This window comes from Brachyhypopomus gauderio, chromosome 13, assembly GCF_052324685.1.
Source record: "Brachyhypopomus gauderio isolate BG-103 chromosome 13, BGAUD_0.2, whole genome shotgun sequence".
NCBI classification, from domain to species: Eukaryota; Metazoa; Chordata; class Actinopteri; order Gymnotiformes; family Hypopomidae; genus Brachyhypopomus; species Brachyhypopomus gauderio.
Window position 1 is genome coordinate 23,236,058 of NC_135223.1, and position 17,405 is coordinate 23,253,462.

At 44.8% G+C, this 17,405-nt stretch overlaps 1 protein-coding gene across 5 annotated transcripts in view; it reads right to left on the minus strand.

Annotated features, from left to right (window-relative positions):
• grik2 (glutamate receptor, ionotropic, kainate 2) overlaps nucleotides 1-17,405 on the minus strand; it is a 137,205-nt gene that overhangs the window by 104,951 nt on the left and 14,849 nt on the right. The gene's annotated exons all lie outside the window — the stretch shown is intronic.

The window sequence follows — 17,405 nt, forward strand, 5'->3', positions numbered from 1 at the left end:
TTAAGCTTCACACTCTCTGTAGGAGTGAGATCAACATCTGAGCATCTGCACAGCAAACACACACACACACACACACACACACACCCAACCTACATACACACAAACAGAATCACATTCCTCCACATTACCACACTCTTCTTTTTGACTTACATTTCACAACATCTATATGTAATCTACATTGCTGACACTCTGCCATCCTGCAATGTGATTGGCTGCCTCTCTTCCTTTGCAGGACCAATCCCCGACAGCTGGAGCACATGAGACCATCGTCCCTCGGCTCACGAGATGCGACACAACACAACCCACACAGTCAACAGCAGCCTCCAGGCCCCCTAGCACGGCCCCCACTCAGACCTCCCACACAGCTCCTCCTGCTCGGAGTTAAAGCCGTTTCACCCCCCCCCCCCCCCACCCCGCCTCTCCCGCTCGGCACACACCCGCCACTTGAACGCAGGAACAGGAAGTCCCACGTGCTCCATCCAGCGGGAGCCTGAGCTGAGAAACGCGCGGACCACGGGAGGCTCGTGTCGGCCTCAGACAGCTTAATGTCGACTCTGCGCGATAACGATGTGCGTGTGTGTATGTGTGTGTCAGCCTGTGAAGACACACACGGTGACATTGACACAACAGCAAGGCGGAGCTCATGTGACAGATGTCACGATGTGCTGCTGCACGTGACATTGCAGGCGGCTAATAACGTACCACATTTGAACGTACCCCCCCCCCCTCACAGCTCATTATGGCCGTGCTTCTAAATGACAATCACACAGAAGCCATCGTAGACGGTCACCCATGCTCGGCTTGGCCGTGAACCGCTGCTCCTCACCACTGTAAACAGCACCTGCTCATTCAGATAGTGCAGCCTAACCTTTGTAAATGTTACATGAGCTATACATGAAGAGAGGGGGGGTCAGGGGGTCCTTTCAGAAACAGCATTCAGTGACTAAACGGAGCGTGTGGAGCCCACATAGAGGCAAGCTTTCAAATTTCAAAGTGGCTCAGGAGAGGGGGTTAAATCCGGGGAGGACACTCCAAACGGGGCCCAGAGATGATGCCCATTCAGAACACATGACGCTCTCACTGGCTCGGCTATCATAATCCACTGGAGAGGAGTGAAGGGCCTCCCAGTCTTAGTGGGGCTGAAGCCGCACGGCCCAAATTCAATCAGGCCTTCCTGTGGCGGCTCCCTCCATCAGTCATTACATCAATCAATACAGCAAGTCAATTCATTTATCACCTTGTACATCAATAACTATCCATCCACCACACGTCTCGTGACCTGTGACCTGTATGTGTGGACAGTTCTGAGTGACAAGGCAAGGGAAAAGGAGAGAAAAACTCTCTTGCATTATAACAAAGGTTTCCTCAGAGAGTTATCCTAACTTTATAAGAAGTATATGTAGGTTAAGAGACATTATTAATAGAAAGGTTAAAAAAAAAAGCATAGCTTGGAGGCCTCTGTAGCAGAAGGCAGAAGCGGTCCATCCCCAATGAAGTCTATATGGAAATAGACCACAGAATACTCTGGAAACATATGGAGGAAAAGCTTGAACTGGATCATAAAGGCACTGCTTTTTGAAATGTTCTCACATATAATTTTTGCAACTTTTTCTCCAAGTCATCAAAAGTTCGAGTATATTCTCCTTCAAAAACAGTGGAAGAATTTGTGTTAGTCCACTGTCCACCTCACAGCCTCTCTCGACCAGCCGCAGGCTCCGCCCCCCCCTCCGCCCCCTGCTGCCAGACTCCGCCCCCCCCCCCCCCCCCGCCCCCTGCTGCCAGACTCCACTCCGTTCAAATAAGGCAGGTCCCACAGTGCATTTTTAATGAGGTGCAGATTGGAAAACTGGATTTAGAATCAGCGGGAATGGATTAATATTTTAGCTAGAAACCAATTTTCTTTCAAAATTGAAAAGACTGAGAATAGAGTCAGTTTGGCTCACAAGTTTGGGAGGGTGTAGGGAATATGAGGGTGAGCTACACAGAAGATAACTGTCTTCCGTATTTCATGAGCAAAAGAACATGTAGTCCTGGAGCTTTTTATAAAATGAACAGGAGTGGATTCAACGTCTTGAAGAGTGCTTTCACATCTAATTACACGATGGATAAACACAAAATAGTCCTCTCAGATTAACAAAGGAAATTAAATAACGCAGCTTGTATGAATATTCACTGCTCACATGTTGATCAACTCTGACGGATTCACTTCTTTCCAAATACATCTCTATTCTTTCACTATACCAGCAATCTTATTTATTACCTTCCAACGAATATACAGTCAAATTCTTTACAAACTGTGCATCACCTTTGTATTAACAGCAGACGGGAGGTGGAAGATTCACACACTTATACTGTGGATGCTCCTGTACCCTTCACACACTTATACTGTGGATGCTCCTGTACCCTTCACACACTTATACTGTACTGTACCCTTCACACACTTATACTGTACTGTACCCTTCACACACTTATACTGTGGATGCTCCTGTACCCTTCACACACTTATACTGTGGATGCTCCTGTACCTTTCACACACTTATACTGTGGATGCTCCTGTACCCTTCACACACTTATACTGTGGATGCTCCTGTACCCTTCACACACTTATACTGTGGATGCTCCTGTACCCTTCACACACTTATACTGTACTGTACCCTTCACACACTTATACTGTACTGTACCCTTCACACACTTATACTGTCGATGCTCCTGTACCCTTCACACACTTATACTGTACTGTACCCTTCACACACTTATACTGTACTGTACCCTTCACACACTTATACTGTGGATGCTCCTGTACCCTTCACACACTTATACTGTCGATGCTCCTGTACCCTTCACACACTTATACTGTACTGTACCCTTCACACACTTATACTGTACTGTACCCTTCACACACTTATACTGTGGATGCTCCTGTACCCTTCACACACTTATACTGTACTGTACCCTTCACACACTTATACTGTGGATGCTCCTGTACCCTTCACACACTTATACTGTACTGTACCCTTCACACACTTATACTGTCGATGCTCCTGTACCCTTCACACACTTATACTGTACTGTACCCTTCACACACTTATACTGTACTGTACCCTTCACACACTTATACTGTGGATGCTCCTGTACCCTTCACACACTTATACTGTACTGTACCCTTCACACACTTATACTGTACTGTACCCTTCACACACTTATACTGTGGATGCTCCTGTACCCTTCACACACTTATACTGTACTGTACCCTTCACACACTTATACTGTACTGTACCCTTCACACACTTATACTGTACTGTACCCTTCACACACCTATACTGTGGATGCTCCTGTACCCTTCACACACTTATACTGTGGATGCTCCTGTACCCTTCACACACTTATACTGTGGATGCTCCTGTACCCTTCACACACTTATACTGTACTGTACCCTTCACACACTTATACTGTGGATGCTCCTGTACCCTTCACACACTTATACTGTGGATGCTCCTGTACCCTTCACATACTTATACTGTGGATGCTCCTGTACCCTTCACACACTTATACTGTACTGTACCCTTCACACACTTATACTGTACTGTACCCTTCACACACTTATACTGTGGATGCTCCTGTACCCTTCACACACTTATACTGTGGATGCTCCTGTACCCTTCACACACTTATACTGTGGATGCTCCTGTACCCTTCACACACTTATACTGTGGATGCTCCTGTACCCTTCACACACTTATACTGTCGATGCTCCTGTACCCTTCACACACTTATACTGTCGATGCTCCTGTACCCTTCACAAAACTAAGACCTTTTACGAGTTCAGCAAAGGAAGCTCAATAGCCAAATTTAATAATTGAACAAGTCCTGTCAAAAGTCTTGCGCAAATGTGTCAAATTTACATTGAGTCAATGGACGTTGCTGTGTCAAGTGTGTTTAAAGTCACAGGAAACAAAGCGTCGTCCTGCCTGAGCGTATCTGAGCAAGCCCGAGGCAGGGGTCGTGAAGCAGGACACTGATATCGACAGAGCCTTCATAATTCAGCAGGTAATTACAGCCCTAGCCCAGCACCTCGCAGGTTCAGAGAGACAGAGACAAGCTATGAGAGAGAGAGAGAGAGAGAGAGAGAGAGAGAGACGGGGGGGGAGAAGCGGACAGACATGCAGACTGACAGACAAAGAGACAGAGAAACTTCCTGCAAAGACCGTGCACCTGGTGAGGCCTGTCCCAGTAGCATGCGAGGCTTGTCCCAGTGGCACGCTCCTTGCTAACAGCCAAAGGGCATCTCAAGATGTTAAAATAAGCAGCAGAAACACAGGGCAGCAGGAAGAGTGACTATAATCAGACGATTCTCGTTCCTTCCTGCTGATCTGTATGTAGGTTAATGAGGGCATTGCTTGGAAACATGTGCAGCATGTTCTATGATTATCTTTTGTAACACTTGCTAACCTGAGAACAATGCTATGGTGTTTGGGTTCAGTCATGCAAGAGAAACTTCTCATTTTATCTCTAATGACATCTTAATTAGGCTCGCTATCCCGTGCAGGGCTGTCGCTTCTGCATGTCAAGCTGATCACTGTGCAAAGCTTCATCTCATCCATTAGGCTGTGCAAAACGTGGAGCTGGACCCGTTTTAGCCACAAACACGTTCCCGTTCCAGCAGACCTAGCGTTTGTTCCCAGGAGCTCGTCATAAACTAGCAGCAGGTCTCTCTTAAATCTCGCAGAAGAAGAAGATGGAACATTTTAGTGGGAAGCAGCAGAGAGGGACGATGAAGTGAGCGGGACAGCACCACGGGACGGCACCACGGGACGGCACCACGGGACGGCACCACGGCCAGGCGCTTTGTTTTCAGCCAGCTTGGCGTATCAAAAAACTACATTTAATTTTCTAGGATGTGTAAATGGATTCCAGGAATGCACAGGTGTTAATCTACTGCAGGCTATTCTCAGGCTATTTTCCAAGCAGAATATTTAGTTGCACATGTTTTGGCGAATTAAACGTGAATTACTATTGGTGTTAGCTTATCTGAGGAAATCCCTCTAGCACACAGGGAAACTTCTTACCTGTAATTAAAACCTGTAATTACTTTATTAAGTAAAGAATTCTGAAGTTACTAACTTCAGATCATCATGACATTACATACATACTGTATATAAATGAGTTCATTATAACAATTAAGCAGATCAATAAAGCCAGTGCATGTCTAGACAGGTTGTGTGGTATTAGCATGACCAGGGCAGCTGCTCAGTGCTAGCCAACATGTGCTGCCTAGCCTCGTTCCGCAGGTGTAAATGCATGCTTTCATTAAAACCTGTAATCTGGAGAAGTGCCACTTAATGCTGAATGGAGTGCTTATGTAAAACCACAGTAACAGAGGTGTGCCCCCCCCCCCACCACCACCACCACCACCACCACCCAGCAATCACTCTGCCTCACGCAAGCACCAGCACAGCCACATTTCACAGCCGTCCTACTGTCTGTCTGTCTGTCTGTCTGTCTGTCTGTTTGTTTGTTTGGTTGTTTCACAGCTGAGGTTTAGTGTCATTTGCCAAGGCTCGTTAGCTTCAGGTAGAGGGAATCGAGTCAACTTCGAGCCCAGCAGACTAATCTCAAGAAATCCAGTTCATATTCAGTTCATAGTCGCACAGCCTTGTGCCATTAAGATAATGTGGTGAATGAAATGGCCTTTCTGACAATACTGAAACGCACCTCATGGGCCCTTTCTGCATGAACATGGCTCTGGACAGTATGACTGAAATTTGCTGCGTCATAGCGAAGACAGTCTGTCTTTTGCCAGTTTTATTGGAGCCTCTATACTACACCCATAATGTGCACTGAGGTGCAGATGAAATGCCCTATAAAGCTTAGGTGACAGGCTGCAGGTAGAAAGTGTAAAAGAGAACAAACCTGCAGACTCTCAATCAATACCGCACACAGCATCCATATTCATCACCCAGCACCAAGCAACAGAAAGCTCCTGCTGTGCTGTGCTGTGCTGTGCTGTGCTGTGTGTGTGTGTGTGTGTGTGTGTGTGTGTGTGTGTGTGTGTGTGTGTGTGTGTGTGTGTGTGTGGGCTTGGCTGTTTAGGTATTGCATGGTAATGTTCTATTAGGGGCTTTCAGATATATGCAAAGTTCTTGATGTTTCAGTGTTGATCATCCAAGCAGAAGACAGGACTTCTGCGTAATATGAACATTTACACATAAGTAATATGTCATTTCATAAAATATCAACAAATCTAAACTGTTGACTGCAAATCTTTCAATAAAAAAGAGTAAATCTGCAATGTACAAGACTTTAATGACAATGACTATATGACAATACTCAGACTGCCCTATTCTACACCAAGAATGCTCCAAACCAACAGAGTTTTCTCTAGCAGTTTTACTCTTTAGGACACAACATTAAATCAAAGAGCTCTTGAGAAGTGTCACCGGGTTTTCATCATCCTACACCCATAACTAGATGAGACAATGAACCCCTTCTGCCATCTTTATTGAAGCTTTGCACAATGAATAATACTCAGTCCTCTCCATACAAGCACGAGTTTGCACGAGTTCAGGAGAGGTCAGACCCGTCTTCCTCGGGGGTTAAGGCAGGTTTACAGAGTGGTGGGAGCAGGTGACAGATGGTGACCTCATCATAGTGCTTTCCCTAAACTGGTTTTTATTGGGCTTAAACAAGTGTGAGGTCTGCTAATTTCCTGTGGCGGACAGAATGCAAATGAGGCGATGCATGGGCTCGGAGGGGTGCCGCCCGGGCCATATGGAGCACACACCCTCCTGCCAGAGCAGACGTTTAGCTTAGCGTCAGAGCCAAGAGTCCTACAGACACCTACACCACACTACTGCCCCCCAGTAAACACACTGACCAAAACTACTGCCCCCCCAGTAAATACACCAACCAACATTAGTGCCCTCACCCCAGTAAACACACCAACCAACATTGGTGTCCTCACACCAGTAAACACACCAACATTAGTGTCCTCACACCAGTAAACACACCAACATTAGTGCCCTCACACCAGTAAATACACCAACCAACATTAGTGCCCTCACCCCAGTAAACACACCAACCAACATTAGTGTCCTCACACCAGTAAACACACCAACATTAGTGCCCTCACACCAGTAAACACACCAACCAACATTAGTGTCCTCACCCCAGTAAACACACCAACCAACATTAGTGTCCTCACCCCAGTAAACACACCAACCAACATTAGTGTCCTCACCCCAGTAAACACACCAACCAACATTAGTGTCCTCACCCCAGTAAACACACCAACCAACATTAGTGTCCTCACACCAGTAAACACACCAACCAACATTAGTGCCCTCACCCCAGTAAACACACCAACCAACATTAGTGTCCTCACACCAGTAAACACACCAACCAACATTAGTGCCCTCACCCCAGTAAACACACCAACCAACATTAGTGTCCTCACACCAGTAAACACACCAACACTAGTGCACTCACCCCAGTAAACACACCAACCAACACTAGTGTCCTCACACCAGTAAACACACCAACATTAGTGCCCTCACACCAGTAAACACACCAACATGAGTGCCCTCACACCAGTAAACACACCAACCAACATTAGTGCCCTCATCCCAATAAACACACCAACCAACATTAGTGCCCTCACACCAGTAAACACACCAACCAACACTAATGCACTCACACCAGTAAACACACCAACCAACATTAGTGCCCTCACACCAGTAAACACACCAACCAACACTAATGCACTCACACCAGTAAACACACCAACCAACACTAGTGTCCTCACACCAGTAAAAACACCAACCAACACTAATGCACTCACACCAGTAAACACACCAACCAACATTAGTGCCCTCATCCCAGTAAACACACCAACCAACATTAGTGCCCTCACACTAGTAAACCCTCCAACAAACACTAGTGCACTCACCCCAGTAAATACACCAACCAACATTAGTGCCCTCACACCAGTAAACACACCAACCAACATTAGTGCCCTCACACTAGTAAACCCTCCAACAAACACTAGTGCACTCACCCCAGTAAATACACCAACCAACATTAGTGCCCTCACACCAGTAAACACACCAACCAACATTAGTGCCCTCATCCCAGTAAACACACCAACACTAATGCCCTCACACCAGTAAACTCTCATTCTTGAATTGCAAAAAATAGGTATAGATAAAAAACTGAATTGCATTAAAGTTTTGATAGTCTGATAAACAGTTATTTTATCCAGTCTTTTAATCCAATGTTCTCTACCCTTAATGCAATACTGAGATCTATTCTATTAATTATAGAATATTATTCTATAATATATTAATTATTATGTAAAAAAATAAAATAAAATCTGAGAGAAAAGAGGGAATGTGCCATATAGCATTGTGCTTTAATGGTCAAATACATTTTACATAAACTAACTAAATATATTATTAACTATAATCATAAAAACAATTTTGTTATTTTTTGTAGTGTTTTGTAGCACATGTTCAGAAATGCACTGCTCTCAAAAGTTTAGTTTCAATCCTAATCTCATGCGTCTAATCCAGGTAGTCAAGGCCATCACTAACAGCCGAGTCAAAAAAATATGCTTTGCAAGGCAAAGTAAATCTGTAAGAGTAGAGTGGTGATTCTCTGAGTTTGAGCTTGTTGCTACAGATAATATCTCGTTTCACCCAGTACCTCATCAGTGTCCCATATCTGACCACACACCCACTGAATATGTTTGGAAATGTCCAACACCCAAAAACGCCATCAGGGGGTTCGGAGGTCACAGGCTGATCAGAGATGAATGGGGAGAAGGACGGCAGACAAGCTGTATGCCAACAGATTACAGTCTGCAAGTGTGCACTATTTGTACTTAACAAAGTGCAAGTGTATGTGTACTTAACAAAGTGCTCAATGGGTGCAGATTCAATGTAAGTGTCAATAGAGAATGCTACTTGAGGACAGCGATGGTTATCAGCCTTGATCCCTGGTGATTTGAGCCAGAACATGGACCTTCAGAGATCACAGGGCTCCATAATCCGTCTGCAAAGATGAAGTAAACGTGCTACATGACTATGCAAAAAAAAATCTATATCCCATATATCAAGTAATTTCTTCTAAGTAATGACTGTCGTGCAGTATTCAATTCAGCAGACTGTCAGCATAATGTGGGAGAATTATGACCTCCAACTCCCAGTAACGGCATATGGCATCAATGTTTTAAACATCTTTGAAGCATATGAAACACATCCCCAATTTCAGTGAGCCATAATTGAGCTTTCATATGAGCAACCAACATCCAAGACAATAGTTGATATGACTGGCTAAAACTCTCCACCATTGGCTAAATATTTAATCACTCAAAGCTAAATATTATTAATGCTGACATGTAGCCTATTGAAAGAGGGCATGTACATAGATTCACAATCACTGGACTGCTATTGGGCGGCACTAGACTGGAAAAAAACTCCTTGTCCCATTTCTCTCCGGCTTCTGTCTGCATGTGTCCACTGTGCATGCCACTGTCCTCTGCAAATGAAACTCTGCCATCCCCTAAGCTCAGGTGGCAATATCTGTATGGAGAAAAGAGGCGATTTCAACTTCCAGGGAGCGAGGGATGATGAAAGCCGCCTCTTTTCTGCCCTCCTCTCTCTTTAATTCCCTCCTTTCTTCTGTCATTTCTCCTAAGCACCTCCTCTGCTGTATTGTCTCCTCACGCATGCTCCGGGTTTGTCGTTCGGTTCTTCCTGGAGGGCTGAAGCTGGTGTTTTTTGTTCTGTGCTCAAGTGAGTGGGGAGGAGGGGGTGTGGCTCGTGGAAGGATTTTTAGGTTAGCTCATTGATCTATATTGTTCAATATTATCAGTGTGATTACAGAACAGTCTGTGTATATGCTGCAGCCATCAGATTCAAGAACAAAGACCTTTGAAAGGAAGTCGTCCATAGAAAGGTCTCTCTTTTATAATGAGAAGTGGCTGGAAGACGTCTCCACTTCCTCCTGCTCTCCCCTGCCTCATTAGAGGACACTGCTGCAGTATTGGCCCTATCAGCAGTCTCCTCCGTCCTCAGGCACAGACATGGGCCCTTATTCATCAAAGGCTGCGTACAGTCGGATCCGATCGAACAAAGCGCACACGAGTAATTTCACCATCATTGTTGCTATTCCTCAGTGTCAGCTAGGCCATGTCTGTATGATCAAACTACATCTGGATAAGGAACATGTACATTTAACATTTCCATCTGCAAAATGCTTTGATTTGTGCATCATTCATCATTATCATTAGCATCTTTAATGTCAGCAGAAACAATAAAAACAGGAAAATAAAATGACAAATAAAAACTAAAGAAACATGGGCCTGGGCAGGATAGACGTCTGCTAGACGTGATCCAGAATTTCACTGGATCGCCTCTTTATTGTGTAATTAAGTCTTTAATTAACTACTGCATGCAAATAGACAACTAAACTGAGGGGGATTCTATGTTTATTTTATTTCATAATTGCATGTGAAATTATATGGTGCCATATGTTGAGCTTATTAAATATCACATCTTTGCAATGACCAGTATTCCTATCAAACGTAGTTTCGTTCCTTTTGCAGTTTCTCCTCTGCTCATCTTTGGTGTCTATTGAAAGTTTTCCTTTCATTGGCTAAATATGCAGCATTCAGTGTAGTATAAGTTTCATGAATCAGACACAATAGTTTGCACGGTATTCCCAGTATAATCAGTATAAGCTCATTTCTACAAACATCTAGACTCATTATCTTCTTGCAAATGTAAAGGTCAAATGTTCCGTCCCATATTAAAACACTTCATGTTTGCTGGTGTCCATTACTGAGAAACGTGGCACAGTGGTCCGCTTCAGTCATAACTGAATGGTAGTAATGTCAAGATAATGTGTGTCTGTGTGTGTGAGAGAGATAGAGAGACACAACAGTAGTTGTCTTTTTATTCTGCTTGTATAAAATAGTCTTTAAATTATACAATGCATAATCTACTTAAATCATTAAAAGCTACATTACTTATTTTATTGAAGTCATTCAAATAAATTGACCATCACTGATTTTTTATTAGTTTGTATTTAAATGACGGTGTGTTTTATATCTCAACAACATGGTGAGAGTATTTTGTGAACTATAAAACATAATTCATCTGTGTTGTTCGCTTAAAGCTTCTAACTCAATTTTTTTTTTCTGCACAAGTACTCCTGTACAACTCTCAACTCTCAGAAAGATCTCGGCCTACTGAAAGTTATGAAAGGACACATGAAAAAAAATTTCAGCGGAAAAAAGTGAAATAAGGCAAATCATAGGAAAACATGGGAGTCAACAAGCTCTTCAGATTTGGTTCCCTTTCCTACAACGGATGGAGAATTAATAGCCTTATTAGAATTATACCCCCCCCCCCCGCCCCATCACAGAATTACCATCCATGACTTAAGGACTATTGTGTCCTAATAACTGTGTGTCTCACTGCTGGTCCAACCTGGGTCATTACACAGGACTGGCACCAGACTGAAGAAGAGATCAGTACCAGCTAATCAATACCAAAAAGTATTTAGAAAGTATTTAAAGTATTTACTCTGTGTGTTTCTTTGGCTATTTACTACTAGCTAATGCTAACAGCTTAAATAATAGATGTCATTTTATAAAACGTTATTGTCGTTACTTTCCGCAGGATCGATAATAGCAATAGTGATATTAGTTTGTTAGTTGAATGTCTGTAAGAATGTCTGTAGCGTTATCTTATCAATACCTGTGTCCTGTGACAGTAAGATGAGAGGAGGGGTTTAGATGTCCCCATGTCCACAGAGTGTGTCCCCTGTCCTGTGTAGCTACAGTACTGCTGCTCCCTCAAAGCTGAGCGTTATAGTAGCAACGCAATCACTAATCTATTCACACACCTCACCTGCTGTGCTGTAAGCTGAACTGTATCTCCAGGCTTCTCGACAGGAAAAAGGAGTTAATACTCCACTGAAAAGAGTCATGTGGTGTCCCTGATTCTCTGGAGCTTCTTCTAGCTCAGGGTCTGACTCTTGTTCAAACGTATATGGTTGTATATATGTGGTTTCTCCAAGGTTTTTACACTCAACAGTTGCTATGGCACCACAAAGCCGCACTGGGCATGCCCAGTGGAGCTGGGAGCTGGAAGCCGTGTGGTATTATCATTTAAAGTAACAGAACCCTGCCTTTCTGAACGGGGCTGTTGAGACAGGGTAGGCCGTGTGCCTCAGTGCTCGGGTTTTATGATATTTTCACCAAAGCTTGTCACAGGGAACTGTCTTAACTTGTGGAAGGACCCCAGGGAACTGTGTTAACTTGTAGAAGGGAGGTGTGTGCCACCTTTAAGAACACATGACATACTGCAGCATCAGCAACACAGAAGTGTTGCAAAGTTCTCCAAAGTCCAAATGAAATGAGTTCACACTTAAGTAGGTTACAGCACAAGCGGCTATTCAACTAAACAAGACATAAGCAGCGCGTGGAGAGAGCAGGAATTAGCCGTGCTGCTCAACAGGCCTGTAAGACTCTGTCTCCCCTCTCCATCCCTGTTCTCAGTGCAGTGTTGACAGACAGCTGTTGCATATGAACACTGTGCTTTCCAGGCAAGATAAACAGTTGACAGTGAAGCATCAGTGTCTTTGCTGACCTGAACTAAGCAACACCTTCTCCTGAATGCACTAGATGGAGATGTTTGAGTCAGCAGTGTGTTGTGATCTCAGCCTCAGACACCTACTGCATAAGCAAGTGAGACGGTTGCCAGAATCCATCTTTGGCCACTGTTAGTCATAATGACATTTTCAGATTGTTTCAATTTTTGGCCTCTTGGGGAAAGATTTAGCATATGCAGGAGACTCGAACCACAAGATCCCCTATGGATTTTCTTGCTCAAAGCAGAACAATATGTCACAAAACTTGGACGTCTTCATCCTCTTGACTAATCAGGCTCAACTTTGTCCAACTGTCTATTAATCTCTGAAATACCTTGATACATATAAAAATGACGACTTGGGAAACTCCTGCTCACCTTGAGGACAGGTAAAACTTTTAACTGGAGAGGAAGCAAAATACATCTCTGTTAGATGGAGTGTATTGAGTGGAGTGGTAGCCGCAGACCAAAAAATATATTGTGTGACTATAAAAGCTGATTCAGGACAGAGACACCACGTAATATCTACTGCGGACAACAAAGGACGTGGGAAAGAAGAGAGACCAAGCAAGCAATATGACAAAAGGAAGAGAGAAGGTCACTGGGAAGATCTGAGGAGCAGGAGAGGAACATCTGGAGAGGTTTGTTCATACACAAGCAACACACTCGGCCAACCTTGGCCAGCAAGACACAATACTGCTCTTGTTTTTCGCTTCGGGCTCTTTTGTACTCACTGTTAAAAGAAGGGAAGTTTTTTGAAAACGTCCAGAAAAGGTTCACGTGACACCACAGGGCACAGTTTGAATTGAAGCTCTAGTTTTACCCCCGGCCCTTGGGAAGAAATCAGGCAAAAGTAATTTGATTTAGTGAAGCCTGGACGTTCTCCATCGATCCACTTGCCTTGTGAATTCGACAGGTCAAGCGTGCGGGGAAAGAGGAAGTCATGGCTGATATTTGGCCTGTGGACTTGGAGAATGACAGAAAGAGAAGGTTCTACAGCTGCTGGCCAACGTCCACCATCATGAACATGTGTGCACCACCAAAAGGCATCTGATACGACATAAAATGAAGTCACTCATATCCTCAATGGCAAGAAAGGCCACAGACGCAGGTCTGCAGGTAAGACCTACCTTTCTGTACTGGACCGGAGGAAGCATTTACAATATTCTTGTCCCATCTACATGTCTTTTTTTTCCTTAGGTCATGTGACCGGGTTGCCAGCGCAGCAGGGAGCGAAGCCCTCTAACATGGCATCTAGGTGAAGCGGAGACTCCATCAGGGCCGCAGCCTATTAAAAGAAAGTGCTGCATCTTTTCTTTTCTGTCAGCCAACAGAAAGTTGGCTCACAGTGCCAAGAGAGGAGCAGTTGAGGAAGGGAGAGTTGTAGCTTCCCCACTCAGCTAGTATGAGCCTGCACGGACTCAGTGCTGCTTTGACTGGCATTGCATCAGATATTCAGGTGGAAGGACAAAAAAGAAACAACACAGTCTACTCAGTTAACAGAGCTTTCTTTCACTCTCTCTCTCTCTCTCTCTCTCTCTCTCTCCCTCTCTCTCTCTCTCTCTCCCTCTATCATCTTTCTTTGTCTTTCTGTCTCTCACTCTCTCTCTCTCTCTCCCTCTCTCTCTCTCTCTCTCTCTCTCTCACTCTCTCTCTCTCTCACTCTCTCTCTCCCTCTCTCTCTCTCTCTCCCTCTATCATCTTTCTTTGTCTTTCTGTCTCTCACTCTCTCTCTCTCTCTCCCTCTCTCTCCCTCTCTCTCTCTCTCTCACTCTCTCTCTCACTCTCTCTCTCTCTCCCTCTCTCTCTCTCTCTCTCCCTCTATCATCTTTCTTTGTCTTTCTGTCTCTCTGTCTCTCTCTCTCTCTCTCTCTCTCTCTCTCTCTCTCTCTCTCTCTCTCTCACACACACACACACACACCATTGTGGTGATTCTGCGGCTCCCCTCAGGATGTATTTGTTTATTTTCACCTCTCATTGAGGGACGGCTCACACTAGAAATCTGTATCCCATACCTGTCACAACAAACACACCCCCCCCCCACACACACACACACACACACTATAATCGGCACTTCTGCAGGTGTCACCGCACACCACAGGCTACAGTCCAATTGAAGAACGCCCTGCCCATCTTTAATATGCACTTAGTGTGTTTCAGTCAGCACTGATTGACACAAGAGAACACAGCAAAAAGCCAGAAAGATAGACGGGTGTGTGGGTGTGTCGTATGAAAGAGAGTGAGGGGGTGTGGGTGAGTGAAAGAGAGGAGAGATACAGGCGGACGTCTGCTCAGGCCGCTCTAGCGGGTGGTTGAATTATGTAGGTGGCATGGCCACCCTTGTCATAATGAGCTGAGGAGGCTCCCGGGTGTGGTGACCTGTGTGTAACATTGTGTCACACTCATTTACCAGCAGCAAGAAGCCAAAGGTGAACCTTCAGGTGAGAGAGGAGACGTGGCCTCACCGTAGCAGCCTATAACAGGGCGAGGTCTGCACGGGATCGTTGTTGCCATTGACTTCACATTTTAAACACTGTAAAGTTCAAAACAGTGTATGTGATGTGCAGATGAGTGTTTAAGATTTCATACACTGCAGTGTAAAAAAAAAAACGGAAGACAACATCGATCAAACAAAGTCTACGCTTCAAGTGCATTCTCATGCCACACCAGCAACACTTCACAATTTACTTGTGGCTAGGGAAGGCATTCACAACACGGTGACAAGCATGTCACTTAATGCAGAACAAAGACTAATTATGTCTCCTCATATCAGCTCCAGAGATAGGTCAAAACCTTCATATTGAACAAATACCAACTTAGCTATTTTGAGTAATTCATCAGCTTTGACTTTGTGCCTATAACACATATTCATCTTGTTTTGTAATTGAGTTCACACAAAATAGAAGGACAAAAGCAACAATAACAATAACAACAACAACAAATAGTCCTTTATTGTTACTTTTCCCAGTGCTTCTTTGTTTTGTCTTTCAGTGCTTGTTCAGATTAGCCCATGTGACACAGCAGGTCCTTCAATCCACACGTGAAGATTTGTTTCCTAAATCATCAAGAGGCCTTTTCCAGTAACTGTGATCTAATCTTTCCGAACATCCTCTGCCATATTCCCCGCAGTACACACCACTTATTTACATTCCCCAAACACTCTTCACATCCACTGCACACACTCCTGCACACCGCATACACTCCTACGCAACACGCATCAATATTTCTGGGTAATCTGAAGCACTCGAGGCATCTAAACTGCCTGTGTGCTCTTGAGCCAGAACAGAGCGGAGAGAGAGCAGGCCCTGTCGCCTCTCACAGCATTTTAGGATCATGTTTAATTCAAGAGAAACAGCCTCTATTTATTTCTCTTTTATCTCTGTCTTTTGCACTCTCTCTTTCGCTCTCTATTTTTGCTCTCTCATCCTCTCTGGTTTTTTTCTCTCTCTCTTTCCTTCTTTATCCTACTCTCCCTCTCTCTCTCTCTCTCTGTATCTCTCTCTCTCTCCCTTCCCATCTCAATCTCTCTCTCTCTCTCTTTCCCTCTCTCTCTCTCTCTCTCTCTTTCCCTCTCTCTCTCTCTCTCTTTCTCTCTCTCTCTCTCTCTTTTCCAAAGGACTGATGAAGCCTGACTGTGACATCAGGGGAAATCAAAGCTCGACCTCTCCGTTTTGGTAAAGGCAGTGGCATCCCCTGTACACACATCCTCTTTTCTCACACACACGCACACACACACACACACACACACACCACACCACACACACCAGCATTGAATCCCCAGATTCTTCCCAGCCCCTGAGGAGTCATATTGAGTTCTGCCTCTCTCAGTCTGATAGCATTCTCCATGGGCTCCCAGGGAAATCAGATAGGAGCACGGGACCAGGGGAGTTGAAGACGGCTTGACAAGTGTGTGCTGCACAGGCAGATGCACAGACACACACGTATCACACACCCTCACCCACCCATCAACAGCTGACACTAATACACAACTACACCCACCGGCGTGCACGCGCTCACACACTCTAGCAGGAACAAAAAGTTAAGCACACTTCAGCTCAGCTACATCGAGAGAAATAACTTCTGGCTGCCCCTTTTATTATCCTTTTTCATATTAAAGATTTTTTTTTACAATTTTGAGATTTGATGACATTTTTGTAAAGGATCACTTTGTGCTCAGCGGATGGAAGCAATTTTTTTATGGTAAGTTACAGCGGGGAGCTTGAGGCCTTCAGGCTAGAGGAACAAAGTTACCACAAGTCATCATTGTGCCCTTCTCCGGAGACTAAAGTAAGTTACGAAGAACAACACACACACACACACACATTGCTGACCCTCCTTGCTTATGGCCATGGAGTGAGCGTTCCCACAGGGTGGCGAGCACTGACCTTGTCCCACCTCACACGAGCCCCACCAGCGGAGGGGTCTGGCACGGAGCTCGGCTCACAAAACTCAAAGCCAGACCCGACCACACGCCCACAGAGACGTGAGCACCTTGCTACATGGTTACCTCCCCTCCCCATGGTCACCTCCCCCCGTCTCCTTTCCTCCTCACATCGCCTCCTTCTCTCCCTGTCGTATTGTTGTGGAGAAATTTGCTGGAAATGTCAGCGGGTAGTGGTCGGCCCAGCGGAGCGGGTGTTTAATAAGCACCCTGACCCCTCTTCCTTCTGATGGAGAGAAGCGGTAATGATTCTGTTTCGGAGGGAGGGGACGGGACGTGGCAAACAGACGGCTCAGCACCGCTATCGATTG